We start from the raw sequence: 9,234 nt of genomic DNA, 5'->3' as shown, positions 1-9,234 counted from the left end.
ATGAGGGAGGGGGCTTTTGTTGTGACTATTGGATGGAGCGGGTTCCGAGACAGTTTCGCAGATGTGACGGATGGGTCTGTGTAAGCTTTTGAACTGGTACTTAGTGGAAGGGTTTGTGCTGAACTTAGTGGGGTTTATCACAGTAATGATTTTGGGACGTTTGATGTGATTTAAGGAGGAATGATTTTTGGGATGAGTTTGGTATAAAAGTGATAGATAATGGTTGTGTGGAAAACAGGGAGCTTGCTGCTAAGTGGGAAGGTTTGAGTAACTAACAAAAACGTTAAATAAAATAAATGTATCTGTAATTGAGGAAACAAGTATTTTTTTCAGTCAAATAATGATTCTCCAGTAACAGCAACTTCTACCTGATGAGATGATTTTCTATCAGCAAGCTCTTTGAACTTAGCGAGTTTTGAAAAGATTTGTAGCACAGTTTGAGGTTCTGGATGTAGATTTGCTCGCTGAGTTTTCAGATGTTTTGTCACCATGCTCAGTAATATCTTCAGTGAGCCTCTGGATAAAGCACTGGTGGTGTAGCCTGCTTTCTATTTATGTGTTTGGGTTTTCTTGGGTTGGTGATGTCAGTTCCTGTGGCAATGTCATTTTTCATTATGATGTCAATTCCTGTTCTTTTTCTCAGAGGGTGGTAAATGGGATTTAAGTCAATGTGTGTGTGGATAGAGTTCTGGTTGGAATGCCATGCTTCTAGGAATTCTCATGCATGTCTCTGTTTGGCTTGTCCAAGGATGGATGTGTTTCCCAGTTGGTGGTGTCCTTCCTCATCCATTTGTAAGGATACTAGTGAGAGTGGGTCATGTCTTTTTGTGGCTAGTTGATATTCATGTATCCTGGCAGTTAGTTTTCTGCCTGTTTGTCCAATGTAGTGTTTGTTACAGTTCTTGCAAGGAATTTTGTAAATGACATTAGTTTTGCTTGTTGTCTATATAGGATCTTTCAAGTACATTAGCTACTGTATTAGTGTGTTGGTGGGTTTGTGGACTACCATGATACCAAGAGGTCTGAGTAGTCTAGCAGTCGGTACCGAGATGTCTTTGATGTAGAGTAGAGTGGCTAGGGCTTCTGGATGTGTTTTGCTTGTTTGGATGAGGAACATGGCATTCCAACTGGAACTCTATCAACAAACACAAAAGAACAGGAGATGACATCACCATAGGAAATGATGTCACCACGTGAAATGACATCATCAACCCAAGGAAACACAAACATAAAAATAGAAACCGGGCTTTATCCAGAGGCTCACTATTACCTAGTCTGGTGACGAAACATCTGAAAACGAACCTTCCAGCGCAGTGGGCAAGCTTACATCCAGGCTGTTTAAACTATTAACTTAAAATGGTTATGCAAGTATAACATTTTATGCATAGATTGTCATAAAATTGCATTTCACTTCCTTGGTTATACTGCTTCTGGAAGAGATAGGTCCGATTAAAAACAAGCTCAAACGATAATTTAATCTAATCTAATCTAAAAGATGGACAATTTTGGACATTTGGTGAAGCTTTGATAATGGAGGATAAGGTGAATTGAAGGAGCATGATGAGTCAAATCAGTTTGAATTTGGGTCAGTTGTCCTATGTTCATGCCACATGCATCCCTTTGAAGTGCATTTGGGTTGACGTGAGCCCGGTTCTTTGAGTCCAATGTTTTTATTGTTTGCTATTGAGCAGAATACTAAGTATTCCAGAATTATCAATTCTAACTTTCACTTTAACTCTTTGCAAAAGCTGTACATGACTCAGAGCTTCAGTAGTATAGTAGTAATTGTATATTTGAGCATACTATACGTACAGATTTATTTTCTTTGGGAATGAGTGTACAGATGTCATGGTGAATGAGAGGTGAGAACGTGTTCCCAAAAACTCAGAATTTAATACTGGAATATTTTTCAGCATTTTGGGGCATGTTTCTCATTTTGTTTTATACACTATCCTCTATTGTTCATTTGTACACACCATTTTATTACTTGATTCCTGGTTTAACAATAGTCCATTTGTACCTAGAATTATTGATAGTGATGTTGTTAGATATTCCCAATCTGTGTTAATACTTATTAATACTTAACATCTTGCTAAAGTTGTAGACAAAAAAATTTAGCATGAATAAAGGAAGCTTTTCTCTGGAAATATTACAAAAGTACTATCTAGGTCACAATATTGAAATAGTTAAAAAGAAATAATTGCCTCAGAGCCCAGCAGTTCATCAGACAACAACTGATTATATTGCCTTGACTTTGAGTTATTTTTGGAATTGTGTTGTTGAAGTTAGAATATAATGTTTTAGTACAGATGAGCATAGCGTACAATCATAATAGAGTGCAGACGCAGATGATAAATGAATATTTATGTATGACACATATGTTGTCAAGAACTGACCATCACGTTTAATCTGTACCTTTCTGTACAAAACTGAGATGAGTATATGCAGTGTATATCAAAAATTCTTCCATCCAGAAATATTTCATTGTCGTACCCAAGCTTTTAGGCTGTATTTCATGCACAGTGGAGTCCATTTATACTGTTAAATACCTATTTATATTACTTTTGCATATATGCCAAGTTATTGATACAGATGGCGATATTGGATTTAATCCTCAGTGAGGCAAGATGAGTCATAGGAACATTGGAACATAGGAATTACGAGAGGGAGGAGGCAATTCAGCCTGTCAAGCATGCTCACTATTTAACATGATCATGGCTGATCTTATCCTGATCTCAACTCCACTTTGCTGCCTGCTACCCATAATCCTTTATCTTGTTTTGCATCAAAATATGTCTATTTCTATATTGAATCTGTTGATTGATTCTGCCTGCACTGCAGTCTGGAGCAGAGTTCCACAGATTCATAGAAACTGTTCCTGCTCATCTCAGTTTTTAATTTACCTCCTCTCACTCTATATCTATGCCCTCTTGTTCGAGACTATCCCACAGGGGGAACATCTATTCAACGTTCATCTTGTCAATCCCCTTTAGCATTGTTTACCTCAATCAGATACTCCCCTCTCTCTTCTGAACTTCAGCAAGTACAAGCCCAAGCTATTTAACTATTCCTCATATGACGGCCCTTTCAACCCTGGAATCAATCTGGTAAACCTCCTCTGAACTGCCTCCAGTGCCACCACATCCATCCTTAAGTTAAGGAGACCAAAACTGGACACAGTATTCCAGGTGTGATCTCATCTTATGTAATTGTAACCACTTTCCATTTGCCTTTGTTATTAATCGCTACATCGGCATACCCGCTTTGTGCAATTCATGCACAAAGACAGCTAGATCCCTCTGCACTGATGCACTTTGTATCTACTTCCCATTCAAATAATAATTTGCCCTTTTATTTTACTGGCCAAAATGGGCACCCTTGCATTCATCCACATCAAACTCCATCTGCCAGATTCTGACTCAGTTTTTGTGAAGAAATTATTATCTTCCACTGTGAAAACAAGAGACAAAATACGGTTTAGTACCTTTGCCATTTTAGTCCTTTCAGTGCAGTCAAGCAAATGGTCACAAATTGGTGTGAGTTTTCTGTATTTCAAAGTGTTGGCTTTTCAGTATTCAGAGCCAAAGTTTAAACACTCTAGCCTTACTTTAATCTCCTCCCTCCATGCACATCCTTCACCCACTCCAGCCAAACTTCAAAACTAACGTGTCGCTATGACATCAGCCACTGAAATGTTAATAGTGTATATATCTCCAGACTGAAAATTGAGGTTGAAGTTGAAATCCGAAGTAAATAGGGTGAACATGTTGAGTTGCCATGATGAAAGTCAGGATTTCTAGTCTTCATCTTGTTTCAGGGGATTACAAGGTTGTTGGTCCATACATTCAGCAGATGTAATTTTTCATATGTTTTTTGAAAGGTAATTTATTTGAGAAGTACCAAACTTACATTTTATGCGGTGCTTGGAATTTCCTCTGAATATACACGACATTTAATAACTGGAGGATCGCTACTTCAGGCGTGGCTCAGTTGGTAGTATTCTCATCTGAGTCAGAGGTCTAATGCCCACTCCAGGGATTGAACACCGATATCAAGACTGACATTTCAGTGCATTACATATGAAGGTATGAATTAGGAGCGCATGTAGACCATTTGTGTCCTTCAAGCATGCTCTGCTGTTTGATAATATCATGACTGACCTGTTTGTTTTCTGCGTTCCACGTTCCCATTAACCTTGTTATTTCCTTGCCTAATAAGAATCCTGACTACCACCTCCTTTAAAAATATTCAGTGACCATGCATCCAGTGCCTTCTGAGGTGGAGAGTTCAAAAGCTGAGCAACCCTTTGAGAATAAAAATTGCCTTCATTATTATCTTAAAAGGGCGTTTCCCAATTTTACAACACTCGCCTAGAAGAGTGCATAACTTTTCCAAATTCACCTTGTTAAGACCATTCAGGATTTTATATACTTCATTCAAATGATCCCTCACGCTAAGTAGAAGTCAAAACTATCCAATCTTTCCTGATCGCTCAATCCCCTCATTTTAGGCAATAAGGGACAAATAAAATTACGGCACAGGAGCAGGCCCTTCGGCCCTCCAAACCCTCCGATCCAGATCCTCTATCTAAGCCTGCTGCCTGTTTTCATAGGATCTGTATTCCCTTTGCTCCCTGCCCATTCATGTATCTGTCTAGATACATCTTAAATGATGCTATCGTTCCCATTCATACTGCCTCTGCTGGCTTCATGTTCCAGGCACCCGCCATCCTCTGCAAAAAGAACTTTCCACACGTATCTCCCTAAGCATGTCCCCTCTCTTTGAACTTGTGACCCCTAGTAATTGAGTCCTCAACTCTGGGAAACAGTTTCTTGATATCCACCCAGTCTACCACTCATGATTTTGTAGGCCTCAATCAGGTCCCCCCCGTAACCTCCGTTTTTTCAGTGAAAATAATCCTAATCTACTCAATCTCTCCTCAGAGCTAACATCCTCCATACCATCCTAGTGAACCTCCTCTGCACTCTCTCCAAATCATCCACATCTTTTTGATAATGTGGTGACCAGAACTGTAGGCAGTGTTCCAAATGTGACTGAACCAAGTCATAGACAACTGTAACATGACCTGCCAACTCTTGTATTCAATACCCTGTCCGATGAAGGAAAGCCTTCTTGACCTGCATTGCTACCTACAGGGAACAATGGACCTGAACACCCAGATCTCTCTGTATGTCAGTTTTCTCCAAGATTTTTCCATTTACTGTATAGTTCGCTCTTGAATTGGATCTTCCAAAATGCATCACTTTGCATTTGCCCAGATTGAACTTAATCTGCCATTTCTCTGTCCAACTTTCCAATCTATCTATATTCTGCTGTATTCTCTGACAGTCCCCTTTACTATCTGCTACTCCATCAATCTTGGTGTCATTTGAAAACTTGCTACTCAGGTAACCTACACCTTCCTCCAAATCATTTAAAACAGTGGTCCTAGCATGGATCCCTGTGGGACAGTACTGGTCACAGGTTTCCATTTTGTGAAGTTCCCTTCCACTACTACTCTGTCTCCTGTTGCCCAGCCAGTTCTCTATCCATCAGCTTGATCACCCTAGACCCCATGCGACTTCACCTTCTCCACCAGCCTACCGTGGGAAACCTTATCAAACTGCTTACTGAAGTCCATGTATATGACATCTACGTCCCTTCCCTCATTAATCAACTTTGTCACCTCTTCAAAAAAATTCTATTGGGTTTCTAAGACATGACCTTCCTGCACAGAACCATGATGCCTATCACTGATGGGCCCATTTTTTCTCAGTTGGTATATTTACAGCCCAGGAACAGGCCCTTTGGCCCTCCAAGCCTGAGGGCCATATATAGTAACCCTCATTATCTTCTCCAGCAGCTTCCTTACCACTGATGACAGGCTCACAGGTTTGTAATTATTTGGATTATTCCTGCTACCCTCCTTAAACAAGGGGCAACATTAGCAGTTCTCCAGTCCTCTGGGACCTCCCCTGTGTTCAAGGATGCTGCAAAAATCTGTTAAAGTCCAGCTATTTCCCCCCTCACTTCCCTCAGTTACCTGGGATATATCCCATCCAGACCTGGGGACTTGTCTACCTTAATGCCTTTTAGAATACCCAACACTTCCTCTCTCCTTAAGCTGACTTGACTCCGAGTAATCACAGATCTATCCCTAACCTCAACATCCACCATGTCCCTCTCCTCAGTGAATACTGATGCAAAGTATTCATTAAGAATCTCCCCCATTTTCTCTGACTCCGCACATATCTTTCCTCCTTTGTCCTTGAGTGGGCCAACCCTTTCCCTAGTTATCCTTTTGCTCCTTATATAAGAATAAAAGGCTTTGGGGGTTTCCTTAACCTTTTTCACTAAGGATATCTCATGACCCCTTTTAGCCGTCTTAATTCCTTTATTCAGATTGGTCCTACATTCCCTATATTCTTCCAAAGCTTCATCTCCCTTCAGTCGCAAATCTTCTCTGAACTGCTTTGAACAAGTTCACATATTTTCTTAAATAAGGGGATTAAGACCACATAAGATATTCAAGATGTGCTGTCACCACAGCTGTTTATAGCTGAAGCAGTTGCATCTTTCTTTTATGTTAATTTCCTCTTGTGATAAAGGATAGCATTCCATTATCCTTAATCCCTCCTTATACTCATTGAGACAGATCCACAAGAATACCTAGCATCCTTTTGGAGTTTGTCTGCAATTCTGCACTTGAATAATACTCTACCTTTTTTATTCTTCCTGACAAAGTGAATAACTTCACATTTTCCCACATGTGCCAGAGTTTTGCCCATTCATTCAACCACTTTGTATCTTCCAGCATCCTCATTATTTCATCTTCACAACATACTTTCCCATCATCTTTATCTCATCTGCAAATTTAGACATTGTGTTTTCATTCCCTTCATCTTGAGTTTTTTTCCAGTTGCTAACTTCCTAAATGATTGGTTCTAAAATCTTCTCCACAGCAGATGTCAAAATAACAGGTCAATAATTCCACAGTTACTGTCGTCTTCCCTTCTTGAGATATATTTGCTACTTTTAAGTTGGATGGAACGTTTCTGGTATATTAAATTTTTGAAAATTAACACTGGAGTATCTAATACCTCATTAACTATTTCTTTTAAGATGAGATCTGTCAGGACCTGGAGACTTTTAAACCTGCAGCTCTATCCATTTGCACCACAATACTTCCCTAGTTATAATTTCAGCAAGCTTTCACTTTCCATTTTAGTATTATCTTCTCCTGCTTCCACTCTATCTCTTGATGTGTTGCATTTATCGAGTTTGATCCCTTGTCTCCTTCGTGTTTTGTTTAAATCCCTCTGGGCACCATACCTTAGGAAGGACGTATTGGCCTTGGAGGCAGAACAGCATAGGTTTATAGGAATGAGACCTGGACTTCAGGGTTAATTTATGAGGAAAGATGATAGAAATTATGTTGATTTTCTCTAGCATTTTCAAGGTTAAGAGTTGATCTTATTGAAGTCTTCAAGATATTAACAGGAAAAGCCAGGGTAGGTAAACTATTTCCACTGTTTGAGGATTTTAGAACTAGGTGGCATAGTCTGACACTTAGGGCCAGTGAGACTGTTCAGTAGAAATGTTAGGAAGCACTTCTACACAAAAAGGCTATTAGATGTTTGGAATTCCCATACACAAATGGCAGTGGATGCTAGATTAGTTAATTTTAAATCTGAGATACATATTCTTTTGTTAAGCAAAGATGTTGTGACCTTGGATAACAGTATATGGGGTTTGGCCACAGATCAGTCATGACCTCATTGAATATTAGAACATACTCGAGGCTGAATGGACTACTCCAGTTCCTATGTTCTTCTCTACTTACCCTATGTATGTGGTTTACAGAGACATCAGTCCTAGCACAGTTCACGTGTAGATTGCCCCATCAGTTCAGATCCCATTTTCCTCAGAACTGGAGCCCATGCCTCACAAACTGAAACCCACTTCTCTTACATCAGACTTGGAACCACACATTTATTTCTCTGATCTCATTCATCCTATGCCAGTTCTCAGATGGTTCATGTACTAACTCAGATATTGTTACCTTAGAAGTTCTGCTATTTAATTTAACTCCTAGCTTCCCTCTGGTAGAACTGGGAAAGGATTTTGCTTTACCATTCATACTGATATGGACCATAACCATTGGATCCTCTCCTCCTCACCGCAAATTCCTCTTCCGCCTAGAGCAGACGTACTGACCTCTGGCAAGTGACAGATAATAGAGCTGCCTGGACTTGAGCTCTTTCCTGCAGAGAACAGCGTTAATCCACTATACTATCTCCTACCACCATCTTGACTGTTATTGAAGCAGTACTCAGATCAATTGCTTAATTTTCTGATTTTTTGATAGTTATCTGATTAAAATCCTGGACTGTAAGTTTAAAGAATGCATATAAACATGGATTTAGGGATTTCTGTTTAGATTTGTATCATTAACAGCCACAGGTGAAGTGCCCACAGACTAGAGGGTGGCTAATGTTGTGCCATTATTTAAGAAAGGCTGGAGAGGAGTGCCTGGGAGCGTAACGTGCATGGTGGGTGAATTGTTAAAAGGGATTTTGAGAGACAGAATCTATAGGCATTTGGAGAGGCAAGGACTCATTTAGGATAGTCAGCATGGCTTTGTGTGTGGCAAGTCATGTCTCACGAATTTGTTTGAGTTTTTTGAAGGATTGTCCAACAAAGTGGATGAGTGCAATGGTGAGTGTGTGGAACAGGCTGCCAGAGGTAGTGGTGGAAGCGAGTACAATTTTGTCATTCAAGAAACATTCACACAGGTACGTGGATGGGATAGATAGATATGGAGGGATATGGACCAAACACTGACAAATGGGACTAGTTTAAATTGTGAATGTTGGGCCGTATGAGCAAGTTGAGCCAACCTTGTTTAAAAGTTGTTGACCTCTGACTAGTTAGTAGGTTTGCAGATGACACCAAAATTGCAGGTGTAGTGGACAGCGAAGGTTATTTCAGATTACAACGGGATAGAACATAGAAGAATACAACGCAGTACAGGCCCTTCGGCCCTTGATGTTGCGCCGATCCAAGCCCACCTAACCTAACATTAGCCCACTATCCTCCATATGCCTATCCAATGCCCGCTTAAATGCCCATAATGAGGGAGAGTCCACCACTGCTACTGGCAGGGCATTCCATGAACTCACGACTCGCTGAGTAAAGAACCTACCCCTAACATCTGTCCTATACCTACCCCAC

The 9,234-nt window shown here is 40.2% G+C and overlaps 1 protein-coding gene across 2 annotated transcripts in view; it reads left to right on the top strand.

Moving 5' to 3' along the window:
* Positions 1-9,234, top strand: part of tfg (trafficking from ER to golgi regulator) — a 119,386-nt gene that overhangs the window by 864 nt on the left and 109,288 nt on the right. The gene's annotated exons all lie outside the window — the stretch shown is intronic.

Source organism: Chiloscyllium plagiosum, chromosome 12 (genome assembly GCF_004010195.1).
Source record: "Chiloscyllium plagiosum isolate BGI_BamShark_2017 chromosome 12, ASM401019v2, whole genome shotgun sequence".
In the NCBI taxonomy this organism is placed as follows: Eukaryota; Metazoa; Chordata; class Chondrichthyes; order Orectolobiformes; family Hemiscylliidae; genus Chiloscyllium; species Chiloscyllium plagiosum.
The sequence above is the reverse complement of the archived record's forward strand: the minus strand, read 5'-3'. Positions and strand labels throughout refer to the sequence as shown.